Source organism: Mus caroli, unplaced genomic scaffold (assembly GCF_978045245.1).
Source record: "Mus caroli unplaced genomic scaffold, Mus_caroli_1 scaffold_17, whole genome shotgun sequence".
In the NCBI taxonomy this organism is placed as follows: domain Eukaryota; kingdom Metazoa; phylum Chordata; class Mammalia; order Rodentia; family Muridae; genus Mus; species Mus caroli.
The window spans coordinates 54,440,838-54,457,775 of record NW_028227272.1 but is presented as its reverse complement, the minus strand read 5'-3'; the positions used below and the strand labels follow the sequence as shown (position 1 = coordinate 54,457,775).

At 42.2% G+C, this 16,938-nt stretch overlaps 2 protein-coding genes across 3 annotated transcripts in view; one reads left to right on the top strand and one right to left on the bottom strand.

Annotated features, from left to right (window-relative positions):
- Cmss1 (cms1 ribosomal small subunit homolog) overlaps positions 1-16,938 on the top strand; it is a 298,119-nt gene that overhangs the window by 152,412 nt on the left and 128,769 nt on the right. The gene's annotated exons all lie outside the window — the stretch shown is intronic.
- Filip1l (filamin A interacting protein 1 like) overlaps positions 1-16,938 on the bottom strand; it is a 238,822-nt gene that overhangs the window by 148,820 nt on the left and 73,064 nt on the right. The gene's annotated exons all lie outside the window — the stretch shown is intronic.

The window sequence follows — 16,938 nt, the reverse complement described above, 5'->3', positions numbered from 1 at the left end:
AGTCTTCCACATTAGTGTGTTCTGCGTTTCTTAGTCTGCAGCGTCTGGCAGCTTGTAGTCGTAAATCATTCAAGACTGTTGAATACTGTCCTATGTTGTCGCTGACTCCCACTGAGTAAATAATACAGCCCTCAAGTATGAGATGCAACAGTGATAGACTGACTTTGATGTTTGCCTTAAAAACACTTAGTGCAGTGGGTTCTTAGCCTTCCTTATGCTGCAGCCCTTTAACACCGTTCTTCATGCTGTGGCGACCCAGCCATACATTAGTATTTTGGTACTTCATAACTGTAATTTTGCTACTGTTACAAATGGTAATATAAATATCTGATGTGCAGATGGTTTTAGGTGTCCCCTGTGAAAAGGCCATTTGATCACCACCAAGCGATTAAGAACCATGGTGGAGTGGTTGAAGCAAGTGTCTTCTTGCACAGGAGGCAGTCTCTGCTCAACCACAGGCTCTTTGAGGTCCCTAGTGTCCCAGGAGCATGCAGGACAAGGATTGTTCTTCTGGAAGCACTACGATTAGCTGTGTGTGCGTGGTAGTTAGCACCTGTATGTAATTCCAGCATATTGAAGGCTGAGGCAGGAAGATTATCTGTGATTTTTTTTTTTCAGGTTCAAACCAATAGAAAGTCTTTATTAGCTGTCCGGTAACTATACTAGATGTTTAGGACCCCACTGTAGCCCTGAGCCTTTTTCAGGATGAGCTTTTAAGCACAAACACCACATGCTGGATTATCATACCTCAATTAGCAAAACCAGGTATCAAGAAGCAGAAAATGAAAGTTACTACATTACGGTCTTTCCCAGAACTGTGTACTTTGATGGAATAGATGTCCGCTAACATTTTGGCAGGCATTACTACCTACTTGCTGGGTTTCAAGGACTGAATGGCGCATCCACCAGGGCATTAGCTGTGCTGAAGTCTAGGGATCTACTAAAGTCTGAGGGCCAGTTTTAACTTCCAATAGTATGAGCTAATATTTACTGGATTTTCTGTGAATTTGAGTCCATCGTGGGCTACATAGGGAGTGACAAGTCAGCCTCGGCTAGAATGACATGCAGTCCGAAAAAAGAACAAATAGTACTATGTGTTGGTGAAGTGAATGGATAGATGGATGATGGATTAGATAACCCAAGTGCAAATGCATGTGACCTGGAGAGCGAGTGTCTACATTTATCCCCGGTTGTGATTGACAGCCTATGCTATGAAATGATACTGTGCTCATATCAAGATGCTGATCGTGTCCATGTCAGCTAGGATGGACCTAGAGCTATATAAAAACCTCGGTGGTGATGTGCTGTATGGGAAGCAAGGGATGAATGCTCTCCCTTAACTCAAACTATTCATAAAGCAATCCCCAGTCTACACAATTGCATGTTGGCTGATTATATACTTGAATAGAAGTTTTAGTATCTGACCTGCCTTTAGAATATAAACGGCAGAAATTTCTAAAAATTCTTTCATAGTTCTAAACCAGGAAAGGACTACTAGAAATGATGGTATTTAGCCAAGCAAGAAGTCTTCTAGATATGTCCTATAAAAAGTATTTCAATGTTTTTTTTTCCCCATTTTCCTTCCTGAGAATGTAATTTCTCGTCAGTAATCATTGAAAACTCCAACCAAATAAGACATTTTTTCTTTTTCTAAGAAATGACCATCCAAAGACCCCCCCCCCCATCTTTCTGACTTAATGATAGAGTAGGGAGCCTTTAAAAGAATGCGGTTTCTTAGAAAAAGAGTGAGAGTTTTTCTCAATATTTGGGCAGCCTGGGGGCAGGGTCATGCCTCAGCAGGAACCCACTGCACTGCCTGAACGGTTGTTACAGGCTAGCCCAGCTTCTGTTTAAACAAACTCTCCTTAGAAAAGGCAGAAGCATGTGGTTGGCTCAAGTGTCAGTAAGTTCAGATCAAGTTTTCCACAATACATTTCCAATGATCGATTGATCCCTGGCTCTACTAAGCCCCTTTTGATAGCAGAGTTTCAAGGCCGATAACTTACAGTACCTGGAGTATACTGACAATGCTTGAAGTTAACAGAAGATAGAATGTCCATATTCTTTTTCTGTTTCTTTTTTCTTTTTCTTTTTTTTTTTTTTTTTTTTTTTTTTTTGGCTTTTCGAGACAGGGTTTCTCTGTATAGCCCTGGCTGTCCTGGAACTCACTTTGTAGACCAGGCTGGCCTTGAACTCAGAAATCCGCCTGCCTCTGCCTCCCGAGTGCTGGGATTAAAGGCGTGCGCCACCACGCCCGGCTTTCTTTTTCTGTTTCTTAAGTATGTATGATTGTGGGCATCTGTCACACTGCCAGGTACAAGAAAGGCACTCAGTGGGTATATGACAAACGGAGTTTGCAAGCATACAATAGTCTAAGTCGTATATGATGATTGAAAAGGATTCAAAAATATTTTTTATAGAACCCAATTCCTACTAACCAATTTTTCCTCTCTCTCTCTCTCTCTCTCTCTCTCTCTCTCTCTCTCTCTCTCTCTCTCTCTCTCTGTGTGTGTGTGTGTGTGTGTGTGTGTGTGTGCTTGCCTTTCAACCTATGGTTTCTCTTATTAATTTGCAATAGATGGCTCTTTATACCTTATCCCAGCCCGAAAATTCCTTGTACCCATTTATCCTTCCCTGCTAACAGTTGTGTCTACTCAGGGTGACAAACTGCACTTACTGCTGACAAGAGACAGAAATAAACTATGAGAGGCTGGTCCGGTTTCCTTCTTCATATAAGGTTTTATTTGAAACACAGACCTTACTATCCTTGGATGGTGCTCATACCCTGGCAGGCTTTATAAAATACTTTACTTTCTGTCACCGTATGACAGCCTTCATAATATGTTTAAAAAAGTATTCTCAAAATATGCAGAAGAGGTGTTTACATTCATCTTTCTCTGTTCCTAAGACTGTGGTCTTATCTAGTAGCCCAGGCTGGCCGTGAATTTACAGTTCTCCACCAGCCTGGCCTCAGGGTTTCAGTGGCCCTCGCTCTCCACCTTGGAGCTGATGCATTTGGGAACACACAATCTAGAGAAAAATAAGGACTACAAAGATGCCTGGGGAAGGTTCACTTATTCTGTTGTTTTTAAATTCTTTTTTCATTTCCTCTTCCTAGATTCTCTATATAATTAAGAATCCCTCCTCACCTTCCATGTTTGCCCTTGCCAAAATGATATGACCTAAAAAAAAAAAGTCTGTCATTAAAAATCAATACTTGTAAATCTTTGTTACATTACACGGCTCTTACCACCAGTGGAGCTGGCAATGAATTGGGTGAAAGAGAGAAGTCCCAATTAGTCAACCCATTATATAGAACGGCAAAAGCTGTTCGAAATGTTTAGCTCAGCAGAGAAGCTGCATGAGAAATATAGCGCCTCCCAGCAATCATGCTAATGGTCTCTAGACCACAGTTACGCACCACATCCCTCCAGACTTCCTCTGTCTTCCCTTCTCATATTTGCCATATCAGACAGAGTGGGAATTACCACAATACTTTGAGTCTTAGAATGGTCTTAGAATTCTATATGTTCATTTTTACTGATCTAATTTAAAAATTTCAAAGGCACATTTATGTGGCCGGATTTTTTATTAGTTCATTACAAAGCCCGTTTTATTAGGGGATAACGGGTTTGGGGTTTTCTTAGAGCCAGTGTGCTCACTATTTCAAGCTTGCCCAGACCTCTAATCATGGTGCAGAATTCCCCAGCTTAGTGCTGTTTCACTCCGCACTGAAGGATGCCTTTTTCCTGACATCACTGCCTCCCAGAGCATCCAACAGAACTGCTGAACATACTTGGGTTGAAAGTTCCCTTTGACACTCTGCTCCTTAAGCATTAAAATCTATAAAACAAAGACTAAAAGTTGGGGGTTAAAAAAAGGACTTAAATTTCCATAATTTCATACTGTTCCCCCCACCCCTTGCTCATTATTGTTTTCCGAGCTGATACCATAGCACTTTTACTCTACACACCAGGCTAAGGGTGCACAGGATTAAGAATTCTAGAGAGATGGAGTCCTACCCTGAATTTCAGCATTGCCTTATGGGAACAAAAGCTTCTATAATGTTCAGTTGTGCATAGGTGGCATAGGTGTGTCTGAAAGAACAAAGACAGGACGAGGGATCTAAGGCAGGATCTGAGCTGTGACCTCGGTCTAGAAGACTGTTCTTGCCCCATTAAGCAGGGCCTTGAGCAGAGCAGTAAATTTGGGTTGCTTGTGTTTTTAAGGTCTTAAAACACTTAAAACTGAATAGACTTAAAACTGAATATCTGGGAATTTCAGAGAACAAATTAGAAAAAAAAAAATGATTTGCATGTTAAAGAAGAAATTCAGTACTGTATGGAAGGAACTTTGTCCTTTTATATACTTGTTTTTAAAATTATTTTATTATTGTAGACCAGGCTGGCCTTGAATTCACAGAGATCCGAATACATTTGTTTCTCAAGCACTAGGGTTAAAACTGTGTGCCACCATGCCAAGCCTATCTGTCTGTCCACCCACCATCTATCCATCTATCATCTGTCTGTCTGTCCATCCGTCCGTCCGTCCATCCCATCCATCTACCTGTCATCAAACTCCTGGCATCCTCACCCTCTACCTTGTCTGAGGCAGGTCTTATTTGCCACTGTGCTGTGCCTTCCTGCCTAGTTGCTCTACAAGTTCTGAGGAGATTTTCCTGTGTCCACCTCAGTGTAGAGATGCCAGGGTTACAGACACCAGCTACCATACCCAGATGTTACATGGGTTCTGAGGATCCAACCTGGCAATTTCCTGCCCCTCAACCCTGTCAATTTTAATGCAGATGGAAAAAAAAAAAAAAAAAAAAAAGGCTAGATGGTTGTTTTGTTTTGTTTTGTTTTGGACTGGAAAGCGGAGGGGAGGGGCCAGAGCAATGAGAAGAGAAGAATGGACTGGAAAAGACGCAGAAACAGACATCAATATATTCATCTTGTTTTTCCATGAAACATTTACAGCAGCTTAAAAGCAAAACTTAATATCAGAACTTTTAAACAGAACTAGAGAGCAGGCCAGGGGAAAGCGCTGTGGGAGTGGCTGATGTGCATAGGAGTCCTGAGGCCTTTTGATTCAGGCTCAGCAGCAGCAGCAGATTATAGCATAGCGCCGTGTGGAAGCAAATGAGCAGTTTCCACTGGTATCCTTCCAAAGGCTGCCTCAACGGGGCCAGTGCCAAGTCCACAGTCAGCCTTGGGGCTTCACCTGGCTAGGCATCCACCTGGTTCATCTGAGTTTACCTGCAGATGTGACATGGCACCACCATAGTATTTGTTGCGCTGCTTGGGAAAGGCCCTCGACCTCCCTCACACCTCACTACAGACAGCACTGGGCAGGATTTTGGAAGAATAGCACATGTGTCTCACCCTGAGTCTCCCAGAGACCTTCAGCTTTCAGTTTTGGTGTGTGCATCCTGGCTTCTCAAGTTCCCAGAGGATCCGAGATACTTGGAACAACTCAGGTCCCAAGAAAAGGAAAGTCCGTTCTTCCTAACTCGGGGCGGGGCGGAGGGGTAGGTCCAAGTGTGAGTATCTTTTTTCCTTCAGCAGTCAATCGTTTGCTCCCTTGGTTATTTCCGCAGCCAGTTGTCATCTGCATTTATTCAAAAATGTCAGTGAATGCAAGAGGCAAAAAGACTTGAGGTGGTAGACTAGAGGCTGAGAATATTGTAGGATTTTGGCCTACCTCTGAGCTCAGACTTTTTTATTACTCCGTATTTGGCTGAAGATCTGACAGTGGAAACACCATAGCCATCGCAAAGATCACATGGGGCTGCTTTGTAGCTTTCTCTCCGGCATGTTTGCATCTTGTTGTAGCTGTCCCTTTCCTCGAGTTTTAGATGTTTTAACCATCGTGGGGAAGGTGATGGTGTGAAGAAAGGAACTGGTAAAGAGAAGGTCCCTGGATGGCCAGGTCACAGTGAAAATGGAGTGTGTGCTACTTTCTGTCCTAGGCCAGGTGCTTGGGTGTGGATGTCATGTGCGTCCCCAGTGCAGTGGTAATTCTCCCAGTTTAGCTACAACAGAATATTGTCCTTTGTTTTCCTATAGTGCTTGTCAAAATGCTATGACAACTGGCTGGCTTTATGCAAACAGAGCCTGGCTCTCTAGAGACAGTGTGTCTGAGAGTCAAACATGGATGGCAGCCATTGGCACTCAGAGGAGTCAGAAACCACAGATTGTTTTCTCGTTGCATGAACAGCTTAAAGCAACGTAAAGTTAATTGAAGAATTCCTTGAAAGTGAAGTCAGACTAGAGAAACGCTCTGAGTCTATAATTTAGTAAATGTGAAAGATCTGTAAGTGGTAGGAAGACTAAAAGTTTGGGGGTTAAAAAAAAGGACATTTTAGTAAACAGATCTGGCTTTCGTTATTGCGAGGCTGTTTTAATTATTTGCTCTAATAGTGTAGATCTGCAGAGGAATCTCTAATTAGGTAAGGCTTGATTTATGGAGTTGGCCTCATATAAACCATGATGTCATAGTGTGCTGCAGAAAATTACAGGCCTGGTCTCGCCGTTGAAAACTATTATTTTTACCTAGAACTATTCCCGCTCTGTGCATCTTATCCTGAGGAAGCAAAGTGTTCTTTGCTCTTCACAGTGGGGTGAATTTACCTGAAGTTACTTATTGAGTAATTTTATCGGGGGAAAAAAAACCCAGAGCGAGCCAGGCAAAACCTTGTGCCTGATTAAAGCAATTTGGGCTTGGTGAGAATTAAATGATTCTCTACAGAAGTGAGCTCATGTTTCCTTTAGCTGATGCAAGCAAGGATATGCCAGCCTATCAAAATCAGTATCTGCCCTCTGTCCCTCCCCCTGCAGCCCTAAGCCCACCCTCCTCTCTCCATCCCCTTCCTGGAAAGCAGCTTCCATGTCCTGTTGCCTATTTTGTCTGGCTTCACATAAGAACTGGGGCTTCCATCTAATTCCACCGTGCTGCGGCTCAGTCTCTTCTCAGCGTGGTAGACTCTCTGTGGTAGGGCCAAGGCCTTTTCTCCAATTATAGGTCTGCTGGTTGCAATGTCCTAACATTTTCCCTACGGTAATGATATCTTAATGATTGTATTGTCTATGGTTTCTTATTTCAGTTTTGTTGAATTCTTGCTCTTGCGGAACAAGATTATAGCAAGAATGGCCCTGGGCTTTATTTTTTTTATAAGCACTTTTCCTGCCTTTCACATTGTCTAATCTACATCTACATCAGTAGCTTTCAAAGTCATGTTTCCTTTATCAGGCTTCCAGATAGTATTTAATGAGTTTATTATATAGGTTATATATAATAAATTTCATTATGATACTTTCATGTATACACAGATAATTCTGATTGTGCTCACACACACACACACACACCTGTTCTTCCCCTTTGCACACTCTGAGGTGTACTTTTCATAGAGATCAACTTCTGCCCTATTCCTTAATACTCCACCAAAGTATAAAGTATGCCAATAACTGCACTAACAAGTCCAGGAGGCACACGCGGATTTAGGAACAGATAGTACCCTGGGAGGGTGGGAAGTGCCCACATACCCTGGAGAGCTGACCCTCTAGCTAGCTCACTGTAGACTCAGTCCCAGGTTAAGCACTGAGTGGCTGGGTAAATTGAAGGCCCATTTGGAAAGCTTGTGACTCTCCACTCTCCACACAACTTCATTACCCGGATGGCAGTTAGGGCCGGTTCCATGGCTTGTTCAGGATCAGAAGCCGGTCGGTAATCAGGCTGGATATACTGACTCCCGTGCTAGGGTCTCGCCAGAGCACCGTGATATCCCAGCTGATGACTGCAAGTGGCAATGCCAGTTTGAATCATCACCAGCCATCACTCTTGGTAATTATCTAACCCATACTTTTAATATAATAGCAATCCCTTTTGTAATGTAGTTTTGCTTTCTAAGGCTTCTTATTTATGGTCAGATATGGGATAAAGTTAGTAAGTGGAAAGTTCCAGAAATAAACATTTCATACATTTTAAGTACTTTTCTCACATTATACCATCCTATTTTTTTTCCGTGACTGTTGTTAATACCTTATCTGATCTTAATTTACAAATTAAGATTCCACATATTTATTATTTCAGTTTCCTTCTCTGTTTCCATGATAAAACACTGCCCAAAACCGAGCACAGAGGAAAGGATTTGTTTTGCTTACAGGTTACACAGGTTACAGTCCATCATGAAGACAGACAAGCATGGGGACAGGAATTCACGCAGAGTCCATGGAGAGGAACACTGCTTCCTAGCTTGCTCATGGCTGTCTCGGCTTCGCTTCTCTTCTCCTCTCCTCTCCTCCCCTCTCTTCTCTTCTCTTCTCTTCTCTTCTTTCTTTCTTTCTTTTATTTTATTTTATTATTTTTTTGGATATTGTATTTATTTACATTTTAAATATTATCCTCTTTTCTGGTCTCCCCTTCAGAATCCCCTACCCCCTACCCCCGCCTCTATGAGGGTGCTCCCCTACCCACCCACTCCCACCTCATCGCCCTGGCATTCCCCTACACTGGGGTATCAAGCCTTCAGAGGACCAAGGGCCTCTCTTCCCCTTAATGCCAGACAAAGCCATCCTCTACTATATTTTCTAGCTTATTTTCTTTAGCAACTCAGGCCCACGTGCCACGAGGTGACACTGTCCATGGTGGTCTGGGCCTTCTCACATCAATGATTAATAAACAAAATAAAAAAATTAAATATCCCACAGAACAGTCCTATGGAGGTCGTCCTCAACTGAGGGACCGTCTTCCCAGGTGTCTCTAACTTGTGTTAAGTTGACCAAAACTAACCAGCACAGATATGCATGTAAAGGAAGGGGTGTACTGCCTACAATCTGTGGTAGGGGCAGGGGAGACACCTTGGAACCTCTGCCCCATACATAACAGGGAACTACCATACAAAATAACATACTTCTCTTTAAATCATTTCTGACATTTTGTCTTAGACTGTTAACCTGGGCCATGAGATTTTATCACTCACGTGTGTGAATGACCACACATCAAGAGAGCAGCCATGTGGAGGAATTGCCCCAGCCTCACAGAGGGCTTATTTTTCTTGCCTGTCTACAGACCCCCCATGGCCTGAGGCTACGTCTCTGGCTATAAACCCAGTTTCTAACAGGCATAGGCCTCTGATGCAGGGGCATGATGACTTTTCTATTTATTTAATCACTTTGAGAAATCACCAAATGCTAACTTTCCTGAGACCATGATGGGCAACTTAATTCTTTTTTAAAAAATCATGCCTTTTATCCTCTCTTCTTCCCAGTTCTTCCCTCCTGATCTTTTTCTATAGGTGAAATTGTCTTTGTTTAGTCAGATATGTGGCCACAATGACATTAAATGTTTTCCATAATGACTATTCACAGGAGAGTTAGGGGCAGGACCTAAACTCCAGCTGTGTGCAGTTGCCAAACAGGTACAAAGAGCTATTTATCACCTAGAAGGCCAGGATAAGACAAGGAACAAGGACCTGTGCCCTGCTCAAAAGGGCCACTGGCTTCTTAGCTCCTGCTTATTTTTGTCATGTGAAGAAATGCATCTATGTGGTTGGCAAAAATTTACACTCCTTTGAGAGAAATTCAAAGTCTGTATTATTTCATTAAACCTGATTTTTCAGGTGGGCAACTTCTTCCATCCACATGCTTTAAGCCAGAAACCTTGAAGTTGTCCTCGACTCCTTGTTTCCTTTCAAACCCACATCTAGTCCACCAGGAAATCCTGTTGGTTCTGCCCTCAGACTCTACTCAATGTGATCACTTCCTGTGGGTCTTTACTGTGCTGCTGGAGTCAAACTGCCACTCCCTGCCCAGGACTGTTACTTCCCCAGAGTCAGGAACTCTTGAAGCTGAGTCAGGTCATGTTGCCCTGTGCTCACAACTCTCCAGGGTCTCCCAAGCCTCCTGGTGAACCGTGAAGCACTCTGGCCTCAACCCTGCAGCTAAGTGGCCTCCTGCCTCTTTCTCAGATCCACCAGTTGGTTCCCACCTCAGGACCTCTGACATTGCACTTCCTTCTTTCCCAGGTATCATCATGACCCCTTGACCCCTTCACCCTTCACTCAGAAGGCATCTTTTCAGAGATGACTATGCTTCAGTGGACAGTCTAGGCTTCTACTAGACAGGTCTGTTCACATGACTATCCCCTTCTCTCTTGTTGCCTCTCTCCTCAGCACATTATTATGATCCAGTATACTACATATTTTCTTCTTTATTTTCTGTCTTCCACATTACGGTGTAGATTACACAAGAGTAAGGACTTCAGATAGTCCATGTTGGTTCAGTGCTGTATTCTTACTATCTAAAGCTATGCCTCATTTCTGCATCCTTAGTAAATATTAGGTGACTACATGAACTTAGAAGCGGCTTCTTTCATGGTTGGCCAAGCCAAAACCCTCTAGTGAACTAAACTCCGTGTGTTCCCCTTTGCTCTGAGATCCAAAAAGGAAAGCAGTTGTTTCTCTAGTGGCATCTTGTAGCTTGCGGGCAGACTTCAGCCTCGTTTACGCCTGCCCTGCTCCAGAAGGTACAGAAGAGCTCTTCCTTCCCCATAGCTCACATTCAGTCTTGCTACCCCTCTGCTAGGCTCCACTGTATACAGTCATTCAGTCTACCAAGATTGCTTTCCCAAGTTACTCATGTCTGGAATATGGAGAATGAGCTAATGGCTCAGTGAGGAAAATCCGTGCAGCCTAGCATAAGGATCTGATTCCAGTCCCTTAGCCCATGAGGTGGGGTGAGAGAGCCATTCCCTTATGTTGTCCACTGACCTCCACAAGTACCCGTGCCATGCAAACCCACACACGTATATACACAAGCAGTATAAATGATTGTTAAGACGAGATTTTTTTTTGTTTGAAAAGGTGATATAGAAAATGAATGTGAATGCACGTCTAAATCTCCAAAGGTGGGGAAATAAATGAAGAACTTGACCTGCTTTCTACAACACCAAGTAAATTGGGTAGGAGAAAGAACACTGCAAGGTCAAGATACTCAGGTGGAAGAATCTTGATGAGTTGGAGACAAAGAGAAGCTAGAGGGAGGAGGGAGCACTTAGGAAAGACACGGAAGGCAGGGCAGGATGGAGCCCTACAAGGCTTGAGAAGGAAACTGCTAAGAGTTTTAAAGTCTCCGAATGATGAAATCTTACTTTCCACACCACCAGGCCACATTGTCTGATCTCCTTTGCAGCCAGGTACACTGAGACTCTGAAGTGACATCATCCTGGAATTCCTTAACCCATTCATGCACTTCCCCCTTTATCTGGTATTTCCTTAGACCACTCACTCTGAGCACATGGCAGCTTTCAGTTATGTTCCAGGTGAAAGGGAACAGATATTTGGGCTTTCTGTTAATATTTGTTTTCTATTGATAGTTATAACTTTTATCTTTGTAGATAGTCTGGGATTTAACTCTCGTTGAGATCAGATCTTAGCAAACATTGTACCTTACCACTGACGTTAGAAGTTTAAGAGCATCTTTCATTTTTCTTGGATAATTTCATAAATGTATTCGGTGTGCTATGATCTACCCATTCTCTACTCTCCCCAGACACTCTCTGGTACTTCTCTCTCCCACTTTCAAATCCTTTATGTTTGTGTGTGTGTGTGTGTGTGCGTGTGTGTGTGTGTGTGTGTGTGTGTGTCTGTGTGTGTCTCTGTGTGTCTAGTGTTGACTGATTTTGGTGAATTGGTCTTCTGCAGGTCTTATGCAAGTAACCATATAAAAGAAGAATGCTTTTATGGAATGTTTACCTCTTAAATGCTGCACTTTTACCCATGAGTAACTCAGTAGATAATTTTACATTATAAATATAAAGGAAAAGATAAAGTGATCGTGTTGGGTTTATTTGCAATAATGAAGTACTTACAGTAATGTATGTGGTTAGAAAACAATCTTGACTCTTGTGCAGTGATAACAGTGTGACAGCTGCAAGTTGATAGTTCCTTAGTAAGAAAACTCTAAGCTAGGTGGCACTTGGGATACTAACATTCAGGAAGTTATCATGCATGATGACAAACTCAGTAAAATCCTGGGCTACGTAGTAATGGATAGGGTCATAACTCACTACTGGGAACTCCATAATGATTGGTTTTGTTTTGTAAAATACGTTTTTGCAGGTGACTGTGACACAATTAGGCTTCAAGTTACACACCCACATACACCCACACACTTTTACCAAAGTATATCATAAATGTATCCCTTTTGATGTTTCATTGACAGATCAGTCATTTATTAGCAATTATTTCAGCTCTTAGACTCAATTCATTTTGATTAAAATAATGGGGGACTTATTTGACACAAAGAAAAATATTTGTTTTCATTTTTTACAATAAAAAGACTAATCAAGTGCCTTAAAAATAAATGCATGTCCTTATGCAGAAAATAAGCCTGCTTTAGTCATTCATAACCTGGTAAATTTTGATCACAATTGCTCTCCAAGTAAAATCACACCCAAATATTTTAAGTTTAGTTACTATATCAAATGCTAAATAGTTATTCATTTTGCTATTTGGTGTGTAACTTCAATTCCCATCATATTGCGTGTAGTGGTTTTTGTTTCTATAAAAGAATCAGAAATGTTACAATGAAAGCCATTACTACATAAAATTAATAGGCATAAGTAATTTTAGTAAAACTTTTCAAAGAATCAACATTGAATCTCTGAGTGACTACTCTTAAGCCTTAGCTTAGTATAAGAGATCACACACATATCTCATAAGTTAGCTTAGTATAAGAGATCACACACATATCTCATAGGAGCTTTTTGGTAATGTCACAATTCTACAATACAAACTGCTTCTAAAGGGCTTTTGTGTCTTAGTCTGCCACTAATCGCCAAAAAGTGAGATTCCCAGTCATTAAAACATTTTAGATTGCAACAGTCAAAACAATACCAAGACTTAGGTGATCTTGAAAGCTGATGTGGAGCCTGAGTGTTGGAGTGAAGCTTAGGAAGTGTTGGCACCTGCAGATGCAGTCGAGGTGTGATGTAAGTGAGAGCTATAGGACAGCATCCCAGCTCTTTCTGATGCCTTCACGGCTGCCTTTCAGTTCTGTTAGAGATGGAAATTACAGGGGAGAAGTACAGAACTGGAAATGAGCAGAAAGACCCCTTCTGTAAGGAAGCTTACAGTAAGGAAGTTGACCTTAGAGGCTACCCACACGCTGCTCTGGGCCCCACGATTAAGGGAAAGACTGAGAGTAAATTCAGAACCCCTATCTTACTGTAGCTCAACATTCTTGTCTCTATCTATTCTTGGGTGTTTTGACCATATAGACACCAGAGTTGTACCTAAATTTAAAAAGCTGGTTTACAGACTGGCCTACAGGCTAATCTGATGGAACCATGACCAAGACAGGAATGACCTCCTGAAGTGCCTTTTGATTTTCCAGGAAAGAAACTTGGACTTGGGGTTCCCCAAGAAGTTTCCCACCTCTAACATTGAGTTTGGATCATATTCACAACAGTAATAATTTTCCCCTCTATTTAATCATTTTTTAAATTCTCACTTATGCATATTTTATACAGACTTTCCTTAAAAGTTACTTTCTCGTTAGTTGTACCAAAGCTTCTGAGTAATCCACTCTTACCCCCACGCCCAAGCACTGTCACCACTCACCATGACGAGTCTGAGTGCCCGAAGCTAGCCTTCTACATCACACCAATATCCAGTAACTGTGGGGCTTCCTCTACCATAAAATACAAATAATTTCATAATTAGCAATAAAAGATCTGTGACAATGAAGCCGATCAGCCATCCTTCCCAACAGCAAGGTCATGTGTGGTAAAAGCTTACCTTTTCATGACCCCGAAAGGAATAAATGTCTTTAAAGTAAACGGTTTGCAGTGCACCTGTATAACTAGCTAATCCTGGCTTAGGTTGAAAATGTATACATTGATACTATATGTATGAAATCTATGAAATAGGAAGTTTGACCAGAAATGCATTTGTCAACTGATGTTGCCTATATGGATATAAATAAATTTTTATTTTCTGAACATGAAATGATGCCGCCCATCCTGTTTCTATCTTGTAGTGGTTATTTTATTTCAGCTAACACAGTAGAGTCACCTGGGAAGAAGGAACCTCAGTAGAGGAATTGGTTCCATCAGATTAGCCTGTAGGCCAGTCTGTAGGCATCTTGTCACTTAGTGATTGATGTGGACAGGTGGTCTTAGGTTGTCTATGTCCCATCGAGAGCAAGCCAACAAGCAGCACACCTCCATGGTCTCTGCTTGGGATGCTGCCTCCAGTTTCTTGCCTTGAGCTCCTGCCCTGGCTTACCTTAATGATGGGCCTTGTAAGCCACATGAACCTGTCCCTCATCCAGGTTGTTGCTGACCAATGGAGTGAATCCCAGCAACAGAAAAAGAGCCTGAGCACCTCTGTCTGTCTGGCCTTTAGGGCCTGAGATCATTGTTTTTATACTGTAATCGAGATGCTATTTCCCTGGACATCAGCATTGTTAAACTATGTGCTGAAATGACATCTTCCTGATGAGGAATTTCCAAAACCTAAGTAATTCAGTGCCATTGGTGTAAGTGCCCCATTCTCCAGTGGAGGCCGCAATGAATTATTCATATTAATCATTACATGGTCGCATTACAGCTCTATCTCCATAGGTTTAGATGAGTGGGTTTTAATTTTTAAATCAGTGTACTGGGCAGGTTTACAAAATTCTTCTCCCCCTCCTTCCTTAGATCTTGGGTTGACTTGGGACTGACAGTAAGAGATGAGATAGTGATAAGATTTCACATATTTATCATAATGATCTAGTGAGTGAGTACAGGATTTTTTTGCCCCAAAGGCAAAAAAGTTGAAACCCCAGCAAGAGAAACAAATACGTTGTGAGCCTAGAAGGTCCAGGGTCAACGTAAAAACTCAGTGTCTAAAGAAGACCCTCACCTTCTGGTCCCCGTGCCCTTCTCTTCTTGTTGTCTTATTCGGCTACCAGCCTTCAGCTAATCTTTCCTTCCCAAGCCTGGGGAACTGGAACCGTGAAGCCAAGAGGCAGGGAGGACAGTGTAACACAGGCATTTGCTTTGCTTCCATGGGAAGGCCTTTTAGGGCAGCATCAACAAACCTTTTCTGTGAACAGTCAGTTAGTATATCTTACAGTCTGTGCTAGCCCTACATCAGTGAATCACTCACCAAACTCCACTGACATAATCTGAATCAACATGCCTGGCCATGCCTTCATAAAGCTTTGTTAGCACAAAAAGTTAGCCTTGTTCTTCATGAGTCTTCCAAATGTTCAACTTATTCCAAAATGTAAAAGCCATTCTTACTGTTGACTCTACAGGTTGGGGGCTGATTTGACCTACTGACCATTGCTTGCTAACCCTGCCCCAGGAAGCGAAATAGTGAAAAGTATGGGGACCTGAAGATGTTGATTCATGGGGACGGGGGAGGGGTGGCATCCATGATAACTGAAGCACAGGTGCCTTGAGTGTGGTGGGGAAAGTCCTGGTGGGTACGCAGATGCCAGGAGAAGACGGTGCCCTGCTCCCCGGTTCTATTTTAAGTAATGTCGGTTAGTGCTCTGTCGAATTCCAGGCTGGTTACTTTGATTTACTCTCTTAAGATTTATGAAAAGCAGGTTTTAGCTGGCCTTAGAGAAGAAAAGCAGAAGGGAGAAGAGGACATATGACTTACAGCTTGCCAGACGGTCTGCAGAGCCAGCAGCGGGTTTTATTAGGAATGGCAGCTGATGGTATGCATTATCAGGGGATCATCAGGAAGGCTGGTGGAGGCGAGGAGGAGCCTGCTAGCCAGATCCCCCTTTAGTAAAATCATCTTGAAGCTATTGTAGAGCTTCTACAGAAAATGTCTCCTGCCATACTGATAGAACCCCCCAAAAAACATTCCTATTTTTGATATAAAGTCTATCACAATAAACTTTATTATAAATAACCTGTAAATTCAAAAACATAAAGAAGATTACTAAAAATAGTATTGATTATTTACAGGCAGCTGGATGCAGTTTTTCTTGTTCTGTATGTTAACTTTACATATAATTACATAGATGGTAGAGGGGGGTAGCTACTTGTAACAGGAACTTTAGTAGGTGTGGGTGTGGCACTAATGACAGTTTAGGGGGGGTTGTTGTAGTTGTTGTTGTTGTTTAGTATTTACCATCTGCTACTTCATAACATTCATTATCTTATTTTCCCACCCTCTGCAATGATCTTGCTAGATAAGTCTGACTCTTCCTATAGGAAATAAAACTAAGGGCCTGGAGAGATGGATTAACCATTAACAGAGCTGGCTGCTCTTCTAGAGGTCCTGAGTTCAATTCCCAGCAACCGCATGGTGGCTCCCAGCCATCTATAATGATATCTAATGTCCTCTACTGGCATGTAGTGTACATGCAGAGTGAGTATCATGTACACAAAATAAGTAAAACCTTACAAAAAATAAAATAAACCTGAGGTCCCGTCACACAACCGCAGGAGATTAGGTCCACATACAAATCCACATCCACCTACCTGAAAATTCACCCCTTCCACTGAAGCATTGCTGGCCGTGCGTGAGACAGCTGTCTCCCTATGTCCTAGTCCCTCTTCCCACAAAAGGGTAATTGGAAAAGCTAGCCTCGGTTATGTTACTGGACAGCATTGTTTTATAGACATGAATTTTATTCAGTATAATGGTTAGATAGTAGTAGAATGGTTTCAGCTGTTAAAACTTTGGAGAAAATCAAACCAATTGTGCCTTTAACATTTGTGGTTTGTGTGTCCATTCCCTGCTCCCAGTTTCATAGCAGCCTGCAGCCTTGAACTATTCACTGTCTGAACTTGCCCTCAAAGAATTCACCCTCCCATTTTTTCCCCTATCAAATGGCAGCCAATGAAAAACCCACAGGCTTGGCAACTGCTACCCTGGAAAGCGTCCACTGAAACCCTCAGTTCCAGATCCCCTTTGAAAATCAGTTCTTA